The sequence below is a fragment of the Tamandua tetradactyla genome, chromosome 9 (assembly GCF_023851605.1).
Source record: "Tamandua tetradactyla isolate mTamTet1 chromosome 9, mTamTet1.pri, whole genome shotgun sequence".
Classification (NCBI taxonomy): domain Eukaryota; kingdom Metazoa; phylum Chordata; class Mammalia; order Pilosa; family Myrmecophagidae; genus Tamandua; species Tamandua tetradactyla.
Window position 1 is genome coordinate 54,917,341 of NC_135335.1, and position 25,071 is coordinate 54,942,411.

At 39.4% G+C, this 25,071-nt stretch overlaps 1 non-coding gene and 1 pseudogene across 1 annotated transcript; one reads left to right on the forward strand and one right to left on the reverse strand.

The window, feature by feature from the left end:
• The window catches only part of LOC143645699 (cytoplasmic dynein 1 intermediate chain 2-like), a 48,350-nt pseudogene that overhangs the window by 14,303 nt on the left and 8,976 nt on the right, over positions 1 to 25,071 (forward strand).
• Positions 22,115 to 22,221, reverse strand: LOC143647441 (U6 spliceosomal RNA). Its single transcript, XR_013158068.1, has one exon. It is a non-coding gene; the product is annotated as a U6 spliceosomal RNA (small nuclear RNA).

A 25,071-nucleotide genomic window follows, 5' to 3' on the forward strand; every position in this document is an offset into this window, starting at 1 on the left:
CGGGACAGGCTGGGGGTGGTGGGGATGGGGTGAGGTGGAGTTCACGTCTGCCTAACCACAAAATCCAAGGGCTTCCTCTGAACTGGACTGCTTCCCCCATCTCTTGTCCTCCTTGTCTGGGAAACTCTACTTAGCTCCAAGACCCATTCCAACATCACCTTTTGTGTGAAGCTGTCCTTCCCCCAGCTTGAGTCTCTCAGGCAAAATTAATTAATTTTATTTATTTATATTATTATTACTTTTTGTATACTGTGCAGTGGGAGTCACAATTCATTCTTTTCCGTATGAATATTCTATTATCACAGCATCATTTGTTAATTTTTGTTTGTTTTTTTGGAGTATATGGGGCAGGAATTGAACTTGATCACCTGTAGGTGAGAATTCTCCCTAAATTAATTAATTTTAAAAGAAATACAGATTCATTCTCGTCTTTTTTGGACAGCATTTCATTGCAATAACTCACTCTGGAAAACGTTTGGAAAACTTAATTTGATGGAGTGGTTGTTAATACTCTCAGTGGGATGTGTGTGTGTGTATGCTTGTGTGTATGTGTGCATGTTAGAGGGTGTGAGAAAGACTGTGATAAGTCATCATAATCAGGAATCTGTCAAGCATCACCCAGGGGATGGGATGGGGCCCATTAATTTTCTCCTCTTATAATTATGTTTTTATCTAAAGCAATTTTTAGTTCCTTTCTGTTGGACAGGCAGCAAGTGAAATATATCTGACCTGGAAAATGACAGCAACACTTTTAATCTTTCCAATTTAACCTTTTCATCTGGGCTTAACCTTTACCTTCTTGACATCAGTGAAGAAATTAGGGCTTTTGACTGCTACTGATTTAAGGAAATGAAAGAGTCTCCACTTGGGAGAATGAACATGAGCAGTTAGCTCCTCCAGCTGAAAGAATAGGCTCCGTCTTTAGGGCTTGGGACCTCTGAGAAAAATTGTGTTCAGTCCAAAGCACAGCCTTATGATGGGCAGGATTCAGAGCTCAGAGCCTCAGTGAATTTCTACAGGGCTTCCTTCGTGTCAGTGTCTGTTTATGGAATTCTAACGACTGTCCTATGAGTTGAGCACTGTTGCTGTCCACTGTTTGTGGGTGAGGGACAGAGTGAGGTGATGTGCTGTGGGTGCAAACTAGTGCTCTGTCTGCCTTGATGCCTAGGTGAATGAATGAATGCATGAATGCATGAATGGCACTGATGAATATGGCCAGCACCTTAGTGTCCTGGGGCTGCCTTAACAAAGCACCACAAACTGGGTGCCTCAAAACAATAGCAGTTTACTCTCTCACAGATTTGGAGGCCAGAAATCCAAGAGCACAGTGTCGGTAAGGCTGTGTTCCCTCTGAAATCCATAATGAGCTTTCTTTGCCTTTTCCAGTTTCTCGTGGTTGCCGGTAATCCTTGGCATTCCTTGGCTTGTCCATGCTTTACTACATCTCTTTCTCCTCTGCCTTCACACAGCCTTCTCGCTGGTGTCTGTTTGTGTTTGTATCTATCTCTTCTTCCCTACTTATAAGGACATCTGCCATATTGGATTAGGCCCCATCTTATTCCAGCATGATGACTTTATTTTAACTAATCACATAGTCAAAAACCTATTTCAAATAAGGTCACATTCATGGGTCTTGAGGTTGAGAATTGCAGATGTCTTTTTTAGGGAACACAATTGAACCCGTAACAATAGCCTATGAAAACTAAGTCCTGTTCTTTACCCACCTTAACTTTGGGTTGATTCCACTCGACTTCCTACTCCTTGACTACAATTGTAGAAGTCTGTGAGCAGCAGTAAGAAAAAACCATTACAAAAATAGAAAATGATGTAAATAGAAAACTCATAGAAAAAGAAATTCAGATGACCAATAAACATGAGAAGATGGTTTACCTCAGTAGTTAATAATCAAGGAAGTAAAAATTAATAAAGTGAAATGCTATATTTTAACCAAGTATTATCAAAATTTTAAGTTAGAACATAAAAGTATGGTAAGGATATAGGAAATAGCTATTCTGGGAGTGTAAATAAATGGGTCCAGTCTATATAAAAGACTGTTAGCATCTGTGTTATAATCACAAAGATGCATTCCCTTTGACTTAAAAATTCTACATCCCTCATTTATTCCAGTGGTTCTCCGTGGGTGAGAGAGCTGTGATTTTGCTAGGTAGGGGGAAATAGTAAATTTTGTAAAAATTTACAAAGTATTAAAGTTGTGGCTTCTACTTGTCCTTTCCTATCATAATAGCCCTCATCCCATGAGTCAGGGAAACAATGTGGGGATCCTGCCGGTTTCTGATGTCAATTCCTATTATGCATTCTGGAACTTAGGAAATAACCACAGAATGGAACTAGGGACTCACTAGGTGTACCGTGAGTGGGACCTGAGCTAAAACTCCATTGATCACCTGACGTCCATAAGCCCCTACTCTGACTAGTGCACCAGAGTGATGTATGGGTCTCCTGGAATAAATGTCATGTCTGAGTCAGTTTCTAGTAATCCACAAGGTATCTGATCATTTCCTTTCCCCAGTGCACATTTTCCCTAGTAAAAGACCATAGGTCTCCTTGGGGAAGTCTGGGTGGAAGGTTAACAGTGTAAATTTTTGACAGTGTAACAGGTCCCTTCCCTAAGGGTACCCAGCCTTCTCCTCATTCAAAGGGCTCTGTCTGTCTCAAGTCTTAGAATTAAGGGGCAGTCACTCTCTGTTTGTAATTTAAGTTGGACTTCTGTTCACTTGACCTGGAATACTCTGCTTATATAGCTCGAACAAGAATTTTGTAGACTGCCCATCTATTTTACATCTAGGTATCCCATGATCTACTAGCCAATGCCACAGGTCTCTGCGAGTCAGATTATTTTGACTGCTGCTTTGAGTCTGCTGTCCATTATGGTAGTTACACCCATCTTGTCTATGGCAATTAACTGTTGCCACATGGCTTCTGCCAACTCAGGATCTAATCATTCCCATTATATTGAAAGATTCCAGCTCAGTGACAGCAGTTCTCACAGTAATATCTGACCTACAGAGAAGGGTGACTACAGAGCTTTTCGGGGATGATGGGACTAGTCTCACAAAGTTATTCCTCGAAGTCCTGGTAAAAGGTGCATCCTCTGGACATTCCTGAGGTGTATGAGCAGACCTTCCATGATAAATCCACACTCACTTTCCAATCTCTCTAAGCCTTTGGATCCCCTCATCTACATTATATGTTATACAGGGCAGTTCTGGCATTTGGAGCTCAGGTAATGTTGGACCTCTTTTGATCCTTATTTCAGCCAACCACCCAAAGTGTTAACACCCTTTCTAACCCCTCAAGCTATAACATCGAACGGGCAATCTCTGCTTATGGACCCATATCAATCAATTCAGCTTTATCCAACTTTGTACTTCTTACACCACTATCCCACATCCTTAATATCCATTCCCACATATTCCCCTGATTTTTGTCTATATAAGTTGGAGAATTCATGCAGTTCTTTTGAGTATAGCATACTTCCTCATGGGTCACACTTTGTACCTCACCTTTTGGGGCCTGCTGGGACATTAATCTAGCATATCTAAGATCAATCAGCTAGCATGATTACTCCAAAAAACTCCATTAAGGTGTCAAAAACACTTTCACCAAGAACTTTGCCTTGCATAATCATACAATTAACAGAATCTAATGGTGATATTTTGCATATCTCTATTGTCAACTCACACCGTGGACAGTCAGTGCCATGTTGATTATTGGAAATAGAGTCATTACTGTCTCTGACTCTAATCAGAGTAGAAAGTCAATTGCAAAAGCTCATTTTTAAGGTTCTGTTTCTCAAGAACAAATCTCAGTACAAAGCTATATTAGTCAGGGTTTTCTAGAGAAACAGAACCAACAGGAGATATCTGTAAATATGAGATTTATAAAAGTGTTACATGCAACCATGGAGATGAAAGAGACCAAAATTTGTAGGGCAGGCTGCGAGGCTGGCGACTTCATTGAAGTGCCTTGATGAACTCCACCCGAGTGGCTGGCTGGCTGAAGAAGTGAAAATTCTCTCTTCTCCCTTAAGAGTCTTCAACTGTTTGGATTAAGTTCATCAGATTAAGTTCTCTCATTGCAGAAGACACACCCTTTGTTAGACCATAGATATAATCAGTCACAGATGCAATCAATCGACTGATGATTTAATAACCCAGTCTTCTGGATTAATTAACCAGCCACAAAATATTCGTGCAGTAATGGTGAGGCCAGTGCTTGCCTGGCCAGACAACTGGGCACCATTATCTGGCCAAGTTCACTTGAACCTAACTATTACCACCTCACCATCATGTGAACCTAGGTTAAGTTCACAAGATCATGAAAAAACATTATTATAGTTATTCATTATAGCTGATCATCTACACTATGAGTCACTGTGTTGTGCAGACTTATGTTTTATCTTTTAAATTTTATTCCAGTAATATATATATCTGAAAGTTTCCTCTTTTTAACCACATTCATCTCTATAGTTCCATGCTGTTGATTACACTCAACCATAATGTCCTACCATCACCACCATCCATTTCCAAACCTTTGCCATCAACCTAAATAGAAATTCTGCATAAGTTGAGGATGAACTCTCCATTCTCTAATCCAAATCTAGCTCCTGGTAACCTATATTCTAGATTCTAAATCTGTGAGTTTCTTATTATAATTCATTTATAACAGTGAAATCATACAATGTTTGTCCTTTTATGTCTGACTTATTTGATTCAACATAATTGGCTCCTGAAGATTTATCCATGTTGTTGCATGTATCAGGACTTCATTCCTTCTTACAGCTGAATAATATTCGAATGTATGCATATACCACTATTTGCTTATCCATTTATTGATTGATGGACACTAGAGTTGCTTCCATCTTTTGGCAATTGTGAATAATGCTACCATGAACATCAGTGTGCAAATGTCTATTCTAGTCCCTGCTTTGAGTTCTTTTGGATATATACCTAGTAGTGGGATTGCTCGATCATATGGCAGTTCTATACTTAGCTTCCTGTGGAATTGCCACACTGTCTTCCACAGCAGCTGAACTATTTTATATTCCTATCAGTAGTCAATAAATATTCCCATTTCTCCACATTATTTTTGATACTTGTAGTTTTCTGTTTGTGTAATAGTGGCCATTCTAGTAAGTGAATGATAATTCATTGTGGTTTTGATTTGCATCTCCCTCATAGCTAGTGAAGTTGAGCATCTTTTCATATGACTTTAAGCCATTCATGTTTCCTCTTTTGAAAAATGTTTATTCAAGTCTTTTGCCAATTTTTAATTGGATTGTTTGTCTTTTTATTGTGGAGTTGTAGGATTCCTTTATCTATTCTGGATAATGTGGCGTTCAACTATTTTTCTCCCATTGAGTAGGCTGCCTTTGCACCTTTTTAACAAAGCCTTTTGAAACATAAAAGTCTTCACTTTTGAGGAAGTCCCATTTATCTACTTTTTCTTTTGTTGCTTGTGCTTTGGGTGTAAGGTCTAAGAAGTTACCATCTACCACAAGATCTTGAAGATGCTCCCCCACATTTTCTTATAGGAGTTTTATGGTCCTGGCTCTCATATTTAGGTCTTTGATCCATTTTGAGTTAAGTTTTTTCTTTTTTTAAAAAATTTTTATTGACAAACCAAAACAAGATACAAAAGTGAACATTCTTAACATACAAAATTCCATATTTGGTGCATAATCAATGGCGCACAATATCACCATGATCATTTTTAGAACATTTGCATCACTCCAGCAAAAGAAATAAAAAGAAAAAAGAAAAAACTCATACATGCCATACCCTTTGCCCCTCCCTCTTATTGACCACTAGTATTTCCATCTACCCAAAATATTTTAACCTTTGTTCCCACTACTTTTTTCTACACTCCTTATCGCTCCCATTCATTGATCACTAGTATTTCAATCTACTCAATTTATTTTAACATTTGTTCCCCCCTTTTATTTATTTATTTATTTTTTGCATGGGCAGGCACTGGGAATCAAACCCAGGTCTCCAGCACGGCAGGCAAGAACTCTGCCTGCTGAGCCACCATGGCCTGCCCTATTTATTTATTTTTTAATGCATGTTTTTTACTCATCTGTCCATGCCATAGATAAAAGGAGAATCAGACACAAGTTTTTCACAATCACACAGTCACTCGGCGAAAGCTACATAGTTATATTTTCATCTTCAAGAAACATGGCTACTGGAATATAGCTTTACAGTTTCAGGCACCCTCTAGCCTCTCTAATATACCATAAACTAAAAAGGGGGTATTTATATAATGCATAAGAATAACCTCCAGGATAACCTCTTGACTCTGAAATCTCTCAGTCATGGACACTTTATTTTGTCTCATTTCTCTCTTTCCCCTTTCAGTCGAGAACATTTTCTCAGTCCCTTGATGCTGAGTCCCAGCTCATTCTAGGATTTCTGTCCCACATTGCCAGGGAGGTTTACACCACTGAGAATCAAGTCCCGCATAGAGAGGGGAGGGCACTGAGTTTGCTTCCCATGTTATGTGTGAGAAAGAGGCCACATCTGAACAACAAAAGAGGTTTTGAGTTAATTTTTGTGTATAGGGTGAGATAGGGGTCCTCTTTCATTCTTTTGGATATGGGTAGCCAGTTTTCCCCATACCAATTGTTGAAGAGACTATTCTGTCCCAGTTGAGTGGACTTGGCAGCCTTGCCAAAGATCAATTGAGTATAAATGTGTGGGTCTATTTTGAACTCTCAATTTAGTTCCATTGAGCAATATGTCAATCTTTATGCCAGTACCATGCTGATATGTACACTGTAGCTTTGCAATATGCTTTAAAGTTAGGAATGTGAATCCTCCAAATTTGAATCTTTTTTCTTTTTTTGGCTGCCTCTTCACCTTTTTGACAAAGTCTTTTGAAGTGCAGAAGCATTTGATTCTGAGGAGTTCCCATTTATCTATTTTTCTTTTGTTGCTTGTGATTTGGGGGTAAAGTTTAGGAAGCTACCTCCTATTGCTAGGTCTTGAAGATGTTTCCCTACATTTTCTAGCAGATTTGTGTTGCTAGTTCTTATATTTAGGTGTTTGATCCACTTTGAGTTAATTTTTATGCAGGGTGTAAGATAGGGGTCCTCTTTCATTCTCTTGGCTATTGATATCCAGTTCTTCCATGCCCAATTATTGAAAAGACTTTTTTTTCCAGTTCAGAGCATTTGTGGGCCTTGTAAAAAATCACTTGACCTACAGTTTTGGTGGTCTATTTCTGCATTCTTGATTTGATTCCATTGGTCAATGCTTCTATCTTTGTGCCTGTACCATGCTGTTTTGACCACTCTGGCTTTATAATAGGTTTATAAAGTCGGGAGTGTTAATCCTCCCACTTTGTTGTTCTTTTTTAGTATGCTTTTAGCTATTTGGGGTCTCTTTCCCTTCCAGATGAATTTGACAATTAGCTTTTCCAAATCTTCAAAGTAGGTTGTTGGAATTTTGATTGGTACTGTGTTGAATCTGTAGATCAATTTGGGGAGGATTGATATCTTAACTATATTTAGTCTTCCTATCCATGAGCAGAGAATGTCTTTCCACCTATTTAGATCTCCTTTGATTTCTTTTAGCAGTGTTATGTAGTTTTCTGTGTACAAGTCCTTTCCGTTCCTTGTTAAGTTCATTCCTAAGTATTTGATTCTTTTTTTTTATTAATTAAAAAAAATTAACTAACACAACATTAGAAATCAATCCATTCTACATATGCAATCAGTAATTCTTAATATCATCACATAGGTGTATGGTCATCATTTCTCAGTACATATGCATCAATTTAGAGAAAGAAATAGCACGACAACAGAAAAAGAAATAAAGTGATAACACAGAGAAAACACAAATAAAAATAAAAAGTACAAAAATATATAAGAGAAAGAAAAAAAAACAAAAAAAAAACTATAGATCAGATGAAGCTTCATTCAGCGTTCCAACATAATTACATTACAGTTAGGCAGTATTGTGCTGACCATTTTTTTTTTAGACATCATACCATTCTACATATGCAATCAGTAATTCTTAACATCATCACATAGATGCATGATCATCGTTTCTTAGTACATTTGCATCGGTTTAGAAGAACTAGCAGTATAACAGAAAAAAATATAGAATGTTAATATAGAGAAAAAAAATAAAAGTAATAATAATAAGAACAAAACAAACAAAACAAAACAAGAACCTATCGCTCGGATGCAGCTTCGTTCAGTATTTTAACATGATTACTTTACAATTAGGTATTATTGTGCTGTCCATTTTTGAGTTTTTGTATCTAGTCCTATTGCACAGTCTGTATTCCATCAGCTCCAATTACCCATTATCTTACCCTGTTTCTAACTCCTGCTGAACTCTGTTACCAATGACATATTCCAAGTTTATTCTCGAGTGTCGATTCACATCATTGGGACCATACAGTATTTGTCTTTTAGTTTTTGGCTAGACTCACTCAGCATAATGTTCTCTAGGTCCATCCATGTTATTACATGCTTCATAAGTTTATCCTGCCTTAAAGCTGCATAATATTCCATCGTATGTATATACCACAGTTTGTTTAGCCACTCGTCTGTTGATGGACATTTTGGCTGTTTCCATCTCTTTGCAATTGTAAATAACGCTGCTATAAACATTGGTGTGCAAATGTCTGTTTGAGTTTTTGCCCTTAATTCCTTTGAGTAGATTCCCAGCAACGGTATTGCTGGGTCGTATGGCAATTCTATATTCAGCTTTTTGAGGAACCGCCAAACTGTTTTCCACAGTGGTTGCACCATTTGGCATTCCCACCAACAGTGGATAAGTGTGCCTCTTTCACCGCATCCTCTCCAGCACTTGTCATTTTCTGTTTTGTTGATAATGGCCATTCTGGTGGGTGTGAGATGATATCTCATTGTGGTTTTGATTTGCATTTCTCTAATGGCCAGGGACATTGAGCATCTCTTCATGTGTCTTTTGGCCATTTGTATTTCCTCCTCTGAGAGGTGTCTATTCAAGTCTTTTTCCCATTTTGTAATTGGGTTGGCTATCTTTTTGTTGTTGAGTTGAACAATCTCATTATAAATTCTGGATACTAGACCTTTATCTGATATGTCGTTTCCAAATATTGATTCCCATTGTGTAGGCTGTCTTTCTACTTTCTTGATGAAGTTCTTTGATGCACAAAAGTGTTTAATTTTGAGGAGTTCCCATTTATTTATTTCCTTCTTCAGTGCTCTTGCTTTAGGTGTAAGGTCCATAAAACCGCCTCCAATTGTAAGATTCATAAGATATCTCCCAACATTTTCCTCTAACTGTTCTATGGTCTTAGACCTAATGTTTAGATCTTTGATCCATTTTGAGTTAACTTTTGTGTAGGGTGTGAGATATGGGTCTTCTTTCATTCTTTTGCATATGGATATCCAGTTCTCTAGGCACCATTTATTGAAGAGACTGTTCTGTCCCAGGTGAGTTGGCTTGACTGCCTTATCAAAGATCAAATGTCCATAGATGAGAGGGTCTATATCTGAGCACTCTATTCGATTCCATTGGTCGATATATCTATCTTTATGCCAATACCATGCTGTTTTGACCACTGTGGCTTCATAATATGCCTTAAAGTCAGGCAGTGCAAGACCTCCAGCTTCGTTTTTTTTCCTCAAGATGTTTTTAGCAATTCGGGGCACCCTGCCCTTCCAGATAAATTTGCTTATTGGTTTTTCTATTTCTGAAAAATAAGTTGTTGGGATTTTGATTGGTATTGCATTGAATCTGTAAATCAATTTAGGTAGGATTGACATCTTAACTATATTTAGTCTTCCAATCCATGAACACGGTATGCCCTTCCATCTGTTTAGGTCTTCTGTGATTTCTTTTAGCAGTTTTTTGTAGTTTTCTTTATATAGGTTTTTTGTCTCTTTAGTTAAATTTATTCCTAGGTATTTTATTATTTTAGTTGCAATTGTAAATGGGATTCGTTTCTTGATTTCCCCCTCCGCTTGTTCATTGCTAGTGTATAGAAATGCTACAGATTTTTGAATGTTGATCTTGTAACCTGCTACTTTGCTGTACTCATTTATTAACTCTAGTAGTTTTGTTGTGGATTTTTCTGGGTTTTCGATGTATAGTATCATATCGTCTGCAAACAGTGATAGTTTTACTTCTTCCTTTCCAATTTTGATGCCTTGTATTTCTTTTTCTTGTCTAATTGCTCTGGCTAGAACCTCCAACACAATGTTGAATAATAGTGGTGATAGTGGACATCCTTGTCTTGTTCCTGATCTTAGGGGGAACGTTTTCAATTTTTCCCCATTAAGGATGATATTAGCTGTGGGTTTTTCATATATTCCCTCTATCATTTTAAGGAAGTTCCCTTGTATTCCTATCCTTTGAAGTGTTTTCAACAGGAAAGGATGTTGAATCTTGTCAAATGCCTTCTCTGCATCAATTGAGATGATCATGTGATTTTTCTGCTTTGATTTGTTGATATGGTGTATTACATTAATTGATTTTCTTATGTTGAACCATCCTTGCATACCTGGGATGAATCCTACTTGGTCATGATGAATAATTCTTTTAATGTGTTGTTGGATACGATTTGCTAGAATTTTATTGAGGATTTTTGCATCTATATTCATTAGAGAGATCGGCCTGTAGTTTTCTTTTCTTGTAATATCTTTGCCTGGTTTTGGTATGAGGGTAATGTTGGCGTCATAGAATGAATTAGGTAGTTTTCCCTCCACTTCGATTTTTTTGAAGAGTTTGAGGAGAGTTGGTACTAATTCTTTCTGGAATGTTTGATAGAATTCACACGTGAAGCCGTCTGGTCCTGGACTTTTCTTTTTAGGAAGCTTTTGAATGACTGCTTCAATTGCTTTACTTGTGATTGGTTTGTTGCGGTCATCTATGTCTTCTTGAGTCAAAGTTGGTTGTTCATGTCTTTCCAGGAACCCGTCCATTTCCTCTAAATTGTTGTATTTATTAGCGTAAAGTTGTTCATAGTATCCTGTTATTACCTCCTTTATTTCTGTGAGGTCAGTAGTTATGTCTCCTCTTCCATTTCTGATCTTATTTATTTGCATCCTCTCTCTTCTTCTTTTTGTCAATCTTGCTAAGGGCCCATCAATCTTATTGATTTTCTCATAGAACCAACTTCTGGCCTTATTGATTTTCTCTATTGTTTTCATGTTTTCAATTTCATTTATTTGTGCTCTAATCTTTCTTATTTCTTTCCTTTTGCTTGCTTTGGGGTTAGCTTGCTGTTCTTTCTCCAGTTCTTCCAAATGGATAGTTAATTCCTGCATTTTTGCCTTTTCTTCTTTTCTGATATAGGCATTTAGGGCAATAAATTTCCCTCTTAGCACTGCCTTTGCTGCGTCCCATAAGTTTTGATATGTTGTGTTTTCATTTTCATTCGCCTCGAGGTATTTGCTAATTTCTCTAGCAATTTCTTCTTTGACCCAGTCGTTGTTTAGGAGTGTGTTGTTGAGCCTCCACGTATTTGTGAATTTTCTGGCACTCTGCCTATTATTGATTTCCAACATCATTCCTTTATGGTCCGAGAAAGTGTTGTGTAAGATTTCAATCTTTTTAAATTTGTTAAGACTTGCTTTGTGACCCAGCATATGGTCTATCTTTGAGAATGATCCATGAGCACTTGAGAAAAAGGTGTATCCTGCTGTTGTGGGATGTAATGTCCTATAAATGTCTATTAAGTCTAGTTCATTTATAGTAATATTCAGATTCTCTATTTCTTTGTTGATCCTCTGTCTAGATGTTCTGTCCATTGATGAGAGTGGTGAGTTGAAGTCTCCAACTATTATGGTATATGAGTCTATTTCCCTTTTCAGTGTTTGCAGTATATTCCTCACGTATTTTGGGGCATTCTGATTCGGTGCGTAAATATTTATGATTGTTATGTCTTCTTGTTTAATTGTTCCTTTTATTAATATATAGTGTCCTTCTTTGTCTCTTTTAACTGTTTTACATTTGAAGTCTAATTTGTTGGATATTAGTATAGCCACTCCTGCTCTTTTCTGGTTGTTATTTGCATGAAATATCTTTTCCCAACCTTTCACTTTCAACCTATGTTTATCTTTGGGTCTAAGATGTGTTTCCTGTAGACAGCATATAGAAGGATCCTGTTTTTTAATCCATTCTGCCAATCTATGTCTTTTGATTGGGGAATTCAGTCCATTGACATTTAGTGTTATTACTGTTTGGATAATATTTTCCTCTAACATTTTGCCTTTTGTATTATATATATCATATCTGATTTTCCTTCTTTCTACACTCTTTTCCATATCTCTCTCTTCTGTCTTTTTGTATCTGACTCTAGTGCTCCCTTTAGTATTTCTTGCAGAGCTGGTCTCTTGGTCACAAATTCTTTCAGTGGCTTTTTGTCTGAGAATGTTTTAATTTCTCCCTCATTTTTGAAGGATAATTTTGCTGGATATAGGAGTCTTGGTTGGCAGTTTTTCTCTTTTAGTATTTTAAATATATCATCCCACTGTCTTCTAGCTTCCATGGTTTCTGCTGAGAAATCTACACAAAGTCTTATTGGGTTTCCCTTGTATGTAATGGATTGTTTTTCTCTTGCTGCTTTCAAGATCCTCTCTTTCTCTTTGACCTCTGACATTCTAACTAGTAAGTGTCTTGGAGAACGCCTATTTGGGTCTAATCTCTTTGGGGTGCACTGCACTTCTTGGATCTGTAATTTTAGGTCTTTCATAAGAGTTGGGAAATTTTCAGTGATAATTTCTTCCATTAGTTTTTCTCCTCCTTTTCCCTTCTCTTCTCCTTCTGGGACACCCACAACACGTATATTTGTGCGGTTCATATTGTCCTTGAGTTCCCTGATACCCTGTTCAAATTTTTCCATTCTTTTCCCTATAGTTTCTGTTTCTTTTTGGCTTTCAGATATTTCATCCTCCAATTCACTAATTCTATCTTCTGTCTCTTTAAATCTATCATTGTAGCTATCCATTATTTTTTCTATGTTTGCTACTTTATCCTTCACTTCCATAAGTTCTGCGATTTGTTTTTTCAGTTTTTCTATTTCTTCTTTTTTTTTTTTTTTTTTTTTTTTTTTTAAAGACAGAGAGAAGGAAGGAAGGATAGAAGGAAGGAAGGAAGGAAGAAAGGGAAACATCTTTAAACATTTTCTTGTTTTATTGTATTTTGTTTTTCCGTTTTTTGTTACATGGGCTGGGGCCGGGAATCGAACCGAGGTCCTCCGGCATAGCAGGCAAGCACTTTGCCCGCTGAGCCACCGCGGCCCGCCCCAGTTTTTCTATTTCTTCTTTATGTTCAGCCCATGTCCTCTTCATGTCCTCCCTCAATTTATCGATTTCATTTTTGAAGAGGTTTTCCATTTCTGTTCGTATATTCAGCATTAGTTGTCTCAGCTCTTGTGTCTCATTTGAGCTATTGGTTTGTTCCTTTGACTGAGCCATATTCTCAATCTTTTGAGCCTGGACAGTTATCTTCTGCTGCTGGCATCTGGGCATTTATTCAGATTTCTCTTGGTGTTGGACCCAGCAAGGTTGTAATATTTTTCTGTGAAATCTCTGGGATCTGTTTTTCTTATCTTGCCCAGTATGTGGCGCACGTGGCACACGTTTGTCTCAAGTGTTTGGAATGGGTCTCCCGCAGTCACCAATCTCCGTGACCTGGGGATTTCGGATCCAATTCTCTCCGTTGGTTCAGGGGCTGCGCGTGGTGGGGGCGTCAGCTGCCGCGGCTTGAGGGGACCCTGTGGCTGGTTGCGGGCCGCAGCGGGCCTGGGGGATTCCCCACCGGACCAGGAAGCCTCCCGTGGGGGGGGGGCTACCGCTGCTTGGATAGCCCTCCTATCCGAGACTCGTATCCGCGGACTCGAAGCAGAGACTCGAAGCCGCCCGCAAAAGAGGGGTGCCGCCTGCCTCGGCTTGGGAAACTTGCTTCTCCAATACTCTCAGCTGACCCGGAAAGGAGGGAGGGAGTAGCTCGGATCACCGCAGCTGCCGCTGATCGGGAAATCACGCGCCGCTCGGGGGTCTCACCGCAGCCGAGTCTCGCAGTCAGTCTAGCCAGCCCAGACTTTGGATAGCCCTCTGATCTGAGATTCGTAGCCGCGGACTCAAAGCCGAGACTCGAAGCCGCCCGCAGAAGAAGGGTGCTGCCTGCCTCGGCTTGGGAAACTTGCTTCTCCGATACTCTCAGCCAGCCCGGGAAGGAGGGAGGGATTAGCTCGGACCGCCGCAGCTGCGGCTGCTCGGCAAATCACACGCTGCTCGGGGGTCTCGCCGCAGCCAAGAGTCGCAGTCAGACTTGCCAGCCCAGACTTTGCATAGCCCTCTGATCCGAGACTCGTAGCTGCGGACTCGAAGCCGAGACTCGAAGCCGCCCGCAAAAGTGTGGCGCCGGCCGCCTTGGCTGGGAAGCTTGTCTCTCCGAGTCTCTCAGCCAGCCCGGGAAGGAGGGAGGGATTAGCTCGGACCGCCGCAGCTGCGGCTGCTCGGGGGTCTCGCCGCAGCCAAGTCTCGCAATCAGACTTGCCAGCCCAGACTTTGGATAGCCCTCTGATGCGAGACTCGTAGTCGCGGACTCGAAGCTGAGGCTCGAAGCCGCCCGCAAAAGTGTGGCGCCAGCCGCCTTGGCTGGGAAGCTTGTCTCTCCGCGTCCCTCAGCCAGCCCGGAAAGGAGGGAGGGATTAGCTCGGACCGCCGCAGCTGCGGCTGCTCGGGAAATCACCTGCCGCTCAGGGATCTCACTCACCGCAGCTGAGTTTCGCAGTCAGACTAACCAGCCCAGACTGGGTTACGCTGTGTGTCCATTCCCTGCTGTAGCCCCGGGAGCTGTTCTGTACTGTTTCTGTTCACCTATTAGTTGATTTGGAGTCGGAGGAACAAAGACGCATGTACCTTACTAAGACGCCATCTTGGATCAAGTATTTGATTCTTAATGTTGCTATTTTGGATGGAATTTTTTCCTTAACTGACTCCTCAGTTGGTCATTGCTTGTGTATAGAAATGTTATTGATTTTTGCACATTAATTTTGTATCCTGCCACCTCGTTGAAATTGTATATTAGCTCAAGTAACCTTGCTGTAGATTTCTCAGGATCTTCCAAGTATAGTGTCATACCATCTGCAAATAATGAGAATTTAACGTCTCCCTTTCCCATTTGGATGTCTTTTATATCTTTGTCCTGCCTGATTGCTCTAGCTAGAGCTTCTAGCATAATGTTGAATAAGAGTGGTGACAGTGGGCATCCTTGTCTTGTACCGGATCTTAGGGGGAAAACTTTCAGTCTCTCTCCATTGAGTACTATGCTAGCTATCAGTTTTTCCATATATTCTCTTTATCATGATGAGGTAGTTACCTTTGATTCCTATCTTTTGGAATGTTTTTATCAGAAAAGGATGCTGAGTTTTGTCGAATGCTTTTTCAGCATCAATCGAGATGATCATGTGATTTTTCCCTTTCGATTTGTTAATGTGCTGTATTACATTAATTGATTTTCTTGAGTTGAACCAAGTATAACCCCACTTGGTCATGGTGTATAATTCTTTTAATATGTTGTTGGATTTGATTTGCTAATATTTTATTGGGAAGTTTTGCATCTATGTTCGTTAGGGTGTTTGACCTGTAGTTTTCCTTTCTTATAGCATCTTTACTCGGTTTTGGTATTTAAATATTAGCTTCATAAAATGAGTTAGATAGAGTTCCTTTATCCTCAATATTTGGAAAAGTTTGAGCAGGACTGGTGTTAGTTTGTTTGATAAAATTCCCCTGTGAAGCCATCTGGCTCTGGGCTTTTCTTTGTAGGAAGTTTTTTGATGACTGATTGAATCTCTCTACTTGTGATTGGTTTGTTGAGATCGCCTATTTCTTCCTGAGTCAGGGTAGCTTGTTTGTGTGTCTCCAGGAATTTGTCCATTTCAACTAAATTTTCTAGTCTGTGGTGTATAGTTGTTCATAGTATCCTCTTATGATTCTTTTATTTCTTCAGGGTCTGTGGTAACACCCATTCTTATTTCTGATTTTGTTTATTTGCATCCTCTCTCTTTTTTTCTTTGTTAGTTTTGCTAGTGGCCCATCAATTTTATTGATTTTCTATCCTGGAGAATGTTCCATGAGCTCTAGAGAAGAATGTATATCCTTGTGCTTTGGGGTGCAATGCAATGACCTATATATGTCTGTTAGGCCTAATTCATTTATCAAGTTATTTAATTTCTCTGTTTCCTTGTTGATCTTCTGTCTGGTTGTTCTATCTATAGAGGAGAGTGGTGTATTGAATTCTCCTACTATTATTGTTGAAACATCTATTGCTCCCTTCAGTCTTGTCAATGTCTGTCTCATGTACTTTAAACTGGGAGCATAAACGTTTATGATTGTTTTATCTTCTTGATGAATTGACCCTTTAATTAGTATATAGTGTCCTTCTTTGTCTCTTATGATGTCTTTACATTTAAAGTCTATTTTGTCCAATATTAGTATAGCTACTCCTGCTTTCTTCTGTTTATAACTTGTGTGGAAAATCTTTTTCCATCCTTTCACTTTCAATCTATTTGTATCCTTGTGTCTAAGATGAGTATCTTGTAAGCAGCATATATCTGGATTATGCTTCTAAATCCATTCTGCCAATCTGTATCCTTTAATTGGTAAGTTTAGTCCATTAGCATTCAAAGTTATTACTGAAAAGGAGTTTCTTGAGTCCACCATCTTATCTTTTATTTTATTTGCCAGATCTATATATTCTTTTTCCTCTTTCCCTTTGTATTCTTTAAATTACCCTTAGTGGTACTCTTCAATTCTGTGCTGTCCTCCAGACCTCCCTCTATGTCTTTTTTTTCCAGCTGGCAGAACTCCTTTTAGTCTTTCTTGTAGGGCCAGTCTCTTATTGACAAATTCTTTCAGAACTTCTTTGTCTGTGAAAACTTTAATCTATCCCTCAATTTTGAAGGACAGTTTGGCTGGGTACAGGATTCTTGGCTGGAAGTCTTTCTTTCAGGATCTTGAATATATCATACCACTGCTTTCTTGCCTCCAGGGTAGTTGAGTAGTCTGAACTCAGTCTTATTTGGTTTCCCTTGTATGTAGTAGATTGTTTTTTTCTTGCCACGTTCAGAATTTTCTGCTTCTCTTCAAAATTTGGCAGACTGATTAGTATGTGTCTCAGGGAAGGCCTATTTGTATTTATTTTGTTTGGAGTTCATTGGGCTTCTTTGACTTGTATACTTATGTTCTTTATGAGGTTGGGAAGTTTTCCCTCATTATATCCTTAGCTACTCTTCCTAGCCCTTTGCTTCTCTCTTTTCCTTTGGGGACACCAATTACTCTTATATTTGTGCACTTTGTTTTGTCTATTATTTCCCTGAGATTCAATTCAAATTCTTCCATCTTTTTTGCCATTTGTTGTTTTGAGTCTCTGAAGTCATTTATTCTGTCCTCTGTATCACTTATTCTTTCTTCTGTCTCTTCAAATCTGGTGTTGTGTGCCTCTAGTATGTTTTTTATTTGGTCAACAGAGTCTTTAATCTCTGTGATATCCATTATTTTTTAATTTATTCTTTCAAATTCCTCTTTATGCTCTTCTTCTGTCTTCTTGATCTCTTTTATGTCATTTACTATTCCACTAATTTTATTAAATAGAGTTGTATGAACATCTTTGATTAGTTGTTCCATCTGTGTCTCCTCTGGTATTTTAATTCGGTCATTAAGCAGGGCTATATCTGTCTGCATTGTAATATGCTTAGTGATCTTCTACTGTCTTCATGGCATGTAAATATCTTGAATAATTTACTTTTGGAATTGATTTCTTTCTGTAGTCTACGGCCTTGTGTTTGTAGGATGGTTGTACAGCAGGGAGCAGGCAGGGTACAGGGTGGGGCACTCAGTGTGGTGATTTGTTTCTGGGTAGGTGTAGATGCAGGTTGGGGATATTACGCTGATGCTCGTGAACATGAACACACAGTGGCCAGGGAGGATGTAGCTGTGTGGGTGCACCGGTCTGGGGGCGCATAACACTGGTGTATGCCGGTCTAAGGCATGGGGCCATTTGTGCACATGTGTAGAGCTGTGGCAGCATTGGCATTATGCCTTCGTGGATTGGGGGCAGATGTGAACCGGCTGTGCAGGTCAGCACCTTCTCAGAGCTGGGAAGTGAGGCTGAGGGCCGTGTGCATGTGTGGTTCTAGGACTGCTGTAAAGTGCGGTTCCCAGAGCTGAATGATGTGATTAGGGCCGTGTGTGCATACGTGGGCCTAGGAGGGCTGTAAACTGAGGGGCAGAGCTTGGGGGTGGGTGGTGGGGTGAGGCTGTGTGACACTATGGGCAGGAGGCCAGGGGTAACCTGGGTATGAAGGTTAGTGCCCGCAGCCTTTATACACTGGCAGCATAAAGTTGTAATTCAGGGAAAAGGGAGGGGGAGGTAGTGCTTGGGAGGGGTGAAGGAGAGGTGGGTTGGGCTGCACTTGGGGTGGGGACATGGGGCAGGTATGTGCACTGGGGGCTGGTGGGGTTGGGGTGCCTGGAGCGTGGGGAATGGAAGCTGGTGATGGTGTTCAGGTGCAGGGGATGTGGGATGAGTCGCAGGCCATGGGGCTGCGCTGGTGAGGGTAGCACCCCCAAGGAACTCAGCCTGGCTTACTTCCTAGTACCTGGCTCCTGTCCGTGCACTCCCGCGGGCTCTGTGCCTCCGCACCAGTCTTCAGCCCTATGCCTCTCAGATCCTTGGCCTCTGCAACCAGGGCTGTCCTATGTGGTGCAGAAGGCTCTCCCAGGTCAGCTGCACTCCTTAATTGCCACCTCAGTTGCCCTCGAGCTACTCTATTCAGCCATCTTCCTGGAAGTTTGGTTTTCTTTATCAAGATGTTTTTGGTTATTTGGGTCCATTATCCTTCTACATTTGATAATAGACTTTTCCACTTCTTCAAAGTAGGCCATTGGAATTTGAATTGGGATTGCATTGACTCTGTAAATCAATTTGGGTAGAACTGACTTCTCAATGATATTTGATCTTCTCATCCATGAACATGGAAGTTCCTTCCATTTATTTAGGTCTTTTTTTATTTCTTTTAACTGCATTTTGTAGTTTTCTGACTAAGAGTTCTTTCCATCCTTAGTTAAATTTATTTCTGAATACTTAATTCTTTTAGATGTTATTGTATTTTTTTTTTCATGGACAGGCACTGGGAATGGAACCTGGGTCTCCAGCATAACAGAAGAGAATTCTGCCTGCTGAGCCACTGTCACACAGCCCTAGATGCTTTTATAAATGGAAACTTTTCTTGAGTTTCTCCTCAGATTGCTTGTTTCTAGTGTATAGAAACAGTACTGATTTTTGCATGTTGATCTTGTGTCCCACCACTTTGCTGAACTCATTTATTATCTCTAGTTGCTTCATTGTAGATTTTTTTGGACATTCTAAATATAGATCATGCCATCTGAAAATAGTGAAAGTTTTACTTCTTCCTTTCCAATTTGGATGACTTTGATTTCTTTTTCTTGCCTAAATGCACTAGCTGGAACTTCCAGCACAATGTGGATAACACTGGCAACAGTGGGCATCCTCGTCTTGTTCCTGACCTTAGAGGTGGAAACCTGGTCTTTCCCCATTGAGTACAATGTTAGCCGTGGGTTTTTCATATATGCCCTTTATCATGTTGAGGAAATTTCCTTCTATTCCTATCTTTTGAAGTATTTTTATCAGTAAAGAATCCTAGATTTTGTCAAATGTCTTTTATGTAGCAATCAAGATGATCATGTGATTTTTCCTCTTTGTATTGTCAATGTGGCATATTTAATTAATTGGTTTTCTTATGTTGAACCACACTTCCGTACCTGGGATAAAACCCACTTGATCATGATGTGTAATTCTTTTAATGTGTTGTTGGATTTGATTTGCAAGTATTTTGTTGAGCATTTTTGCATCTATATTCATAAGATAAATTGGTCTGTAATATCCTTTCCTTATAATACCTTTATCTGGCTTTGGTATTAGGATATTGTTTGTCTTACAGAACACATTAGGTAGTGTTTCCTCCTTTTCAATTTTTTTGAACTGTTTGAGCAGGCTTGGTTAATTATTTTGGGGTTGATTGGTAGAATTCACCTGTGAACCCGGCTGGTCCTTGGCTTTTCTTTTTTGGGAGGTTTTTGATGACTGATTCAATCTCTTTTCTTGTAATTGGCCTATTCAGGTTTTCTATTTCTTTTAGAGTCAGTGTAGGTTGTTCATGTGTTTCTAGGAATTTGTACATTTCATCTAAGTTGTCTAATTTGTTGGAATACAGTTGTTCTTAGTATCTTTTTATTATCCTTCTTATTTCTGTTGGGGTCAGTAGTAATGTCCCTCCTTTCTCTTCTGATTTTGTCTATTTGCATTTTCTCTCTTTTTTGCTTTGTCAGTATAGCTAAGGGTTTGTTAATTTTATTGATCATCTCAAAGAACAAACTTTTGGTTTTGGTTTTATTGATTCTCTCTATTGTATTTTTTTTTTTTTCCCTTTCAATGTCTCTGCTTTCTCTCCTTCCCAAACTCTTTAAACATATCCTTTGCCCAGGTCACCAGTGACCTCCTTGTTGCTGAATCCAAAGGCCAAGTCTCATATGTGGACATACAATCCATCCACATCATTTTGTATGGTTGGTCACTCCCTTCTTACACCATGTTCTGCCAGTGGCTTTTTCAGGATCCATCTCAAGGTTCTCCACCTACCTTCCTGAGCATTCCTTCTCAATCTCCTTCCCTGGGCTTACTCCATCACCCAGACCTTGGGACATAAGAGTCCCCCAGAGACCCAAGGAGTCCATCTATTCTCATTTCCCAGGTAAGTGTAACCAGTCTTGTGGCTTTAAATGTCACCAGTACTGTGAAGTTTCAAATGTGAATCTTCAGCCTGGACTTCAATTTGAGTGCATAGACTTGTCTATTCAGTTTCTGCTTTGAATTTACTTGGACATCCACTTTGCATCTTAAACTTGGCATGTTCTTAATTAACAGGATTCTCTTCCTCTGCCTCCTTCTTCCTCATCTCCCCCCTTTCAGGGAATGACACCTCCCTTTTCTCACTTGCTTGGGCCATAATCTTTTAGACCAGCCTTCTGTCCACACCCCACCTCCAAGCTATCCATGAATCCCATAAATTCTACCTTCACATTTTATCAGAATGACCAGTTCTCACTACCTCCGGTGCGGTCACCAAACCACCATCATTTCTCCCAAGATTACTGCAGTGACTTCCTCTCTGATCTCTCCATTTCTGACTTTGTTCCTTTCAGCATATTTTTCAGGGGACCCTTTGAAACCTGAGCCAGATTTTGTCACATTTCCATGCAAAACTCTCCAGTGACTTCCCTTCAAGCGCAGAGAAAAATTCCCATGCAGTCTTTGGCCTGTGCAAGCTGACATCTGTGCCTCCGTCCTGATTTCCGAGCACCCTCCAGCTGTCCCATTCCTCTGCAGCAGTGCGGGCTGTCCTGCTGTCTCCCGGACACTCTGGGATCATTATTACCTTGGCCCTCGGAACTTCCCATTCTTGCTGCTTGGACAACTTCCCCTCCTACCAACATTCTTGCTCCCTTGTCTCCTTCACCTTGAATGAAGCTTTATGAGAAGAGCATGTTCTCAGTCATCCTGTAAAAATGCAGCCCCCTCACTCTCCATGTACCTGGGCTTACTTTTCACCGTGGGACTCTGTGGGTTTTTTCTCCCGGATTCCGCAGCTGTTGTGTGACAGTGAGCAGCTGGCTCACTTTTCATCTCAATTTCTGGTTCCTCACTTGTAATGATACTGACTGCCATTTATTTAGCATCCCAAACACAGTGTTAGACATTTTAAATACATTACTTCCCCTTATCCTGGGATTAGGTGGATAAAGAAACTGAGGCTTAGAGAAGCGAAATAATTTTGTCTATTGTTTTTTGATTCTCAATTCCATTTATTTCTGCTCTAATGTTTGTTATATTCCTTCTGTTTGCTTTGGGATTATTTTGCTCTTCTTTTTCTAGTTCTTCCAGGTGTGCAGGAATATCTTTGATTTTAGCTGTTCTTTTTCAATATGTTTAGGGCAATAAATTTCCCTCACAGCACTGCCTTTGCTGCATCCATAAGTTTATTTTTCTTTTTTTTTTTTTATAAAAAAAATATGGAATGCTTCACAAATTTCCATGTTATCCTTGTGCAGGGGCTATGCTAATTTTTTCTGTATCATCCCAATGTTAGCATATGTGCTGCTGAAGTGAGCACATCCCATAAGTTTTGAAATATTGTCTTCTCATTTCCATTTGTTTGAGATATTTACTAATTTTTCTTGCAGTTTCTTCTTTGGCCCATTGATTGAGTGTGTTGTTTAACTTCCATATATTTATGTGTTTTTCCAGTTCTATAACTGTTATTGATTTCCAGCTTCATTCCATCGTGTTCAGAGAAAGCGTTTTGTATAATTTCAATCTTAAAAAAATTTATTTAGACTTGTTTTGTGACCCCGCATGTGGTCTATCTTGGAGAATGACCCATGAGTGCTTGTGAAGAATGCATATCCTGCTGTTTTGGGTGCAGTAGTCTATATGTGTCTGTTAGAGTTTGTTCATTTATTGTATTAAGTTCTCTGTTTCCTTTTTGATCCTCTGTCTAGATAGTCTATCTTTTGATGAGAATGGTTTATTGAAGTCTCCAACTAATATTGTAGAGATGTCTATTTCTCCCTTCATTTTTCCAGAATTTGCCTTGAATATTTTGGGGCAGCATTGTTAGATGCGTACATATTTAAGATGGTTCTTCTTGGTGACTTTCCCCTTTTATAAATATAGTGTGTCCTTCTTTGTCAGTTTTAAAAGATTTGCATTTAAAGTCTATGTTGTCTGATATTAGCATAGCTAATAAACCCAGCTCTTTTTTGGTTACTTTTTGCATGAAGTATCTTTTTCCAACCTTTCACTTTCAAACTCTTTGTGTCTTTGGGTCTAAAGTGAATCTTTTAGTTAACGGTATATAGTTGGGTCATACTTATTTTTCCATTTTGCCAATGTGTCTTTATTAAAGACACTTTATTGGGGTCTTTAATCCATTGGCATTCTTAACTACTGTTAAGGTAGTACTTTTATACTTCATATCTTCTGTCTCTCTTTTTATACTTCTAGTAACCCTTATTGATAATAAGGTTCATTTCTTTACTCTACTGCAATCCTCACTTTCCTGTCTTTTCCTTTCAGTCTGAAGAACTCCCGTTAGTTTCTCTAATAGGTCAGATCTCATGTTGATGAACTCTCTCAGTGTCTGTTTATCTGTGGATATTTAAAACTCTCCCTCTTTTTTTTCTTTGCATGGGCAAGCAACTGGGAATCAAACGCTTTTCCCTCATTTTTGAAGGACAGCTTTGAGATTAGGAATTCTTGGCTGGTAGTTTTTCGTCTTTCAGTACCTTAAATATATCATACCACTGCCTTCTTGCCTCCATGGTTTCTGATGAGAAATCAGCTTTTAGTCTTATTGAGATTCCCTTGTATTTGATTAATCACTTTTCTCTTTCTGCTTTCAGGCTTCTGTCTGTACCTTTGGCTTTGACATTCTGATTAGTATGTTTCTAAGAGTAGGTCTGTTAGGAGTTACTGTAATATTCTGTCTGCCTCCTTTCCCTTTTCTTCTTCTGGAACACCCATGGCACATAAATTTTTGTGCTTTGTTTTGTCTTTCAAATCCCTGAGACCCTGCTCAATTTTTTTTCCCCATTCTTTTCTCTATGTGTTCTTGTGTAAGAATTTAACTGTCCTGTCCTCTAGCTTGCTGATTCTTTGTTCTTCCAGTTCAAATTTGGCTGTTGCATACTTCCATGGCATTTTAATCTCTTCTTTTGTGCCTTTCATTCCCATACTTTTTTTTTTTTTTAATGTTTCCTTCTATACTCTCAAATTCTCCTCTGTGCTCACGCAATGTCTTCTTAATATTCTTTATCTCTTTAGCTGTAATTCCTTCATTAGGAGATTTGTTTGAGTAACTTTGAATAGTTGTTCCACATTTTGTGTCTCTTCTGAAGTGTTTTTTTTTTTTTTTTAATTTGTTTTTGTTTTGCGTGGGCAGGAACCAGGAATCGATCCTGGGTCTCCGGCATGGCAGGTGAGAACTCTGCCTGCTGAGCCACCATGGCCCACCCTCTGAAGTTTTAATGTGATCCCTTGACTGGGCCATATCTCGTTTTATCTTAGTATGGCTAAGATAAATTTTTTGCTTATGTCGGCATCTGGTCATCTTGATGAATTTACTCTGAATGTTAGCTGTCAGTATCTCCCAGCAAAATCAGGGCCAGGGACCCATGAAGGACATGTAGATAGGCTTCTACCTGCCCTCTGGAGAGGATTAGGAAGGATGCCAAAAGTTTCTGTCTTCTCCCTAAAGCTGCACTTTCCTGATCTGCTCAGCAGATGGAGTCCTTCAGCAAATTCCCAAAACAGTTGTTTCAGATGGTCCTTGACTGTTTAATATGTACTTTCATGGAAAGACTAATTCCTGGCACTCCCTACTCTGTCATCTTCTCTGGAAGTACCCCTCTAATCTGAAGGTACTAATCTGAGTTAAACTTCTGATGAAGTTTAACTTTTAGCCAGTTGGCAAGGGAGAAGATTTTACAGGGTCCAGTTCTGGTTTCATAAAACAGGGTAATGAAGGGTGACTTTGATGCTGAGAGGCTCAAATTGGAACCATATAGGAATGGGTGTGTGAATTGTGGTGTATATATACTTGCATTACATTTAGTCATAAAAATGGTGTCTTATTTTCCCAGCTGCTAAAAGAAATATCATATAATGGGTTGGCTAAAAACAACGGGAATATATTGGCTCATGGTTTGAGGCTAAGAGAATCCCAAAATTGACATATCAGCAAGGTGGTGCTTTCTTCCTGAAAACTGTAGGCATCTTGGGGCTGCTGGTAACCTTTTGTCTTTGGGTTTCTGTCACATGGAAGTGCACATGGTAGCATTTTCTTCTTTCTTTTCTGGGTTCTGTTGACTTCCAGGTTCTATCCATGGATCTCTCTATGTCTGAATTTCATGCTGTTTATAAAGGAACCCAGATTAAAGCCCAATCAGGATTCACTTGGGCC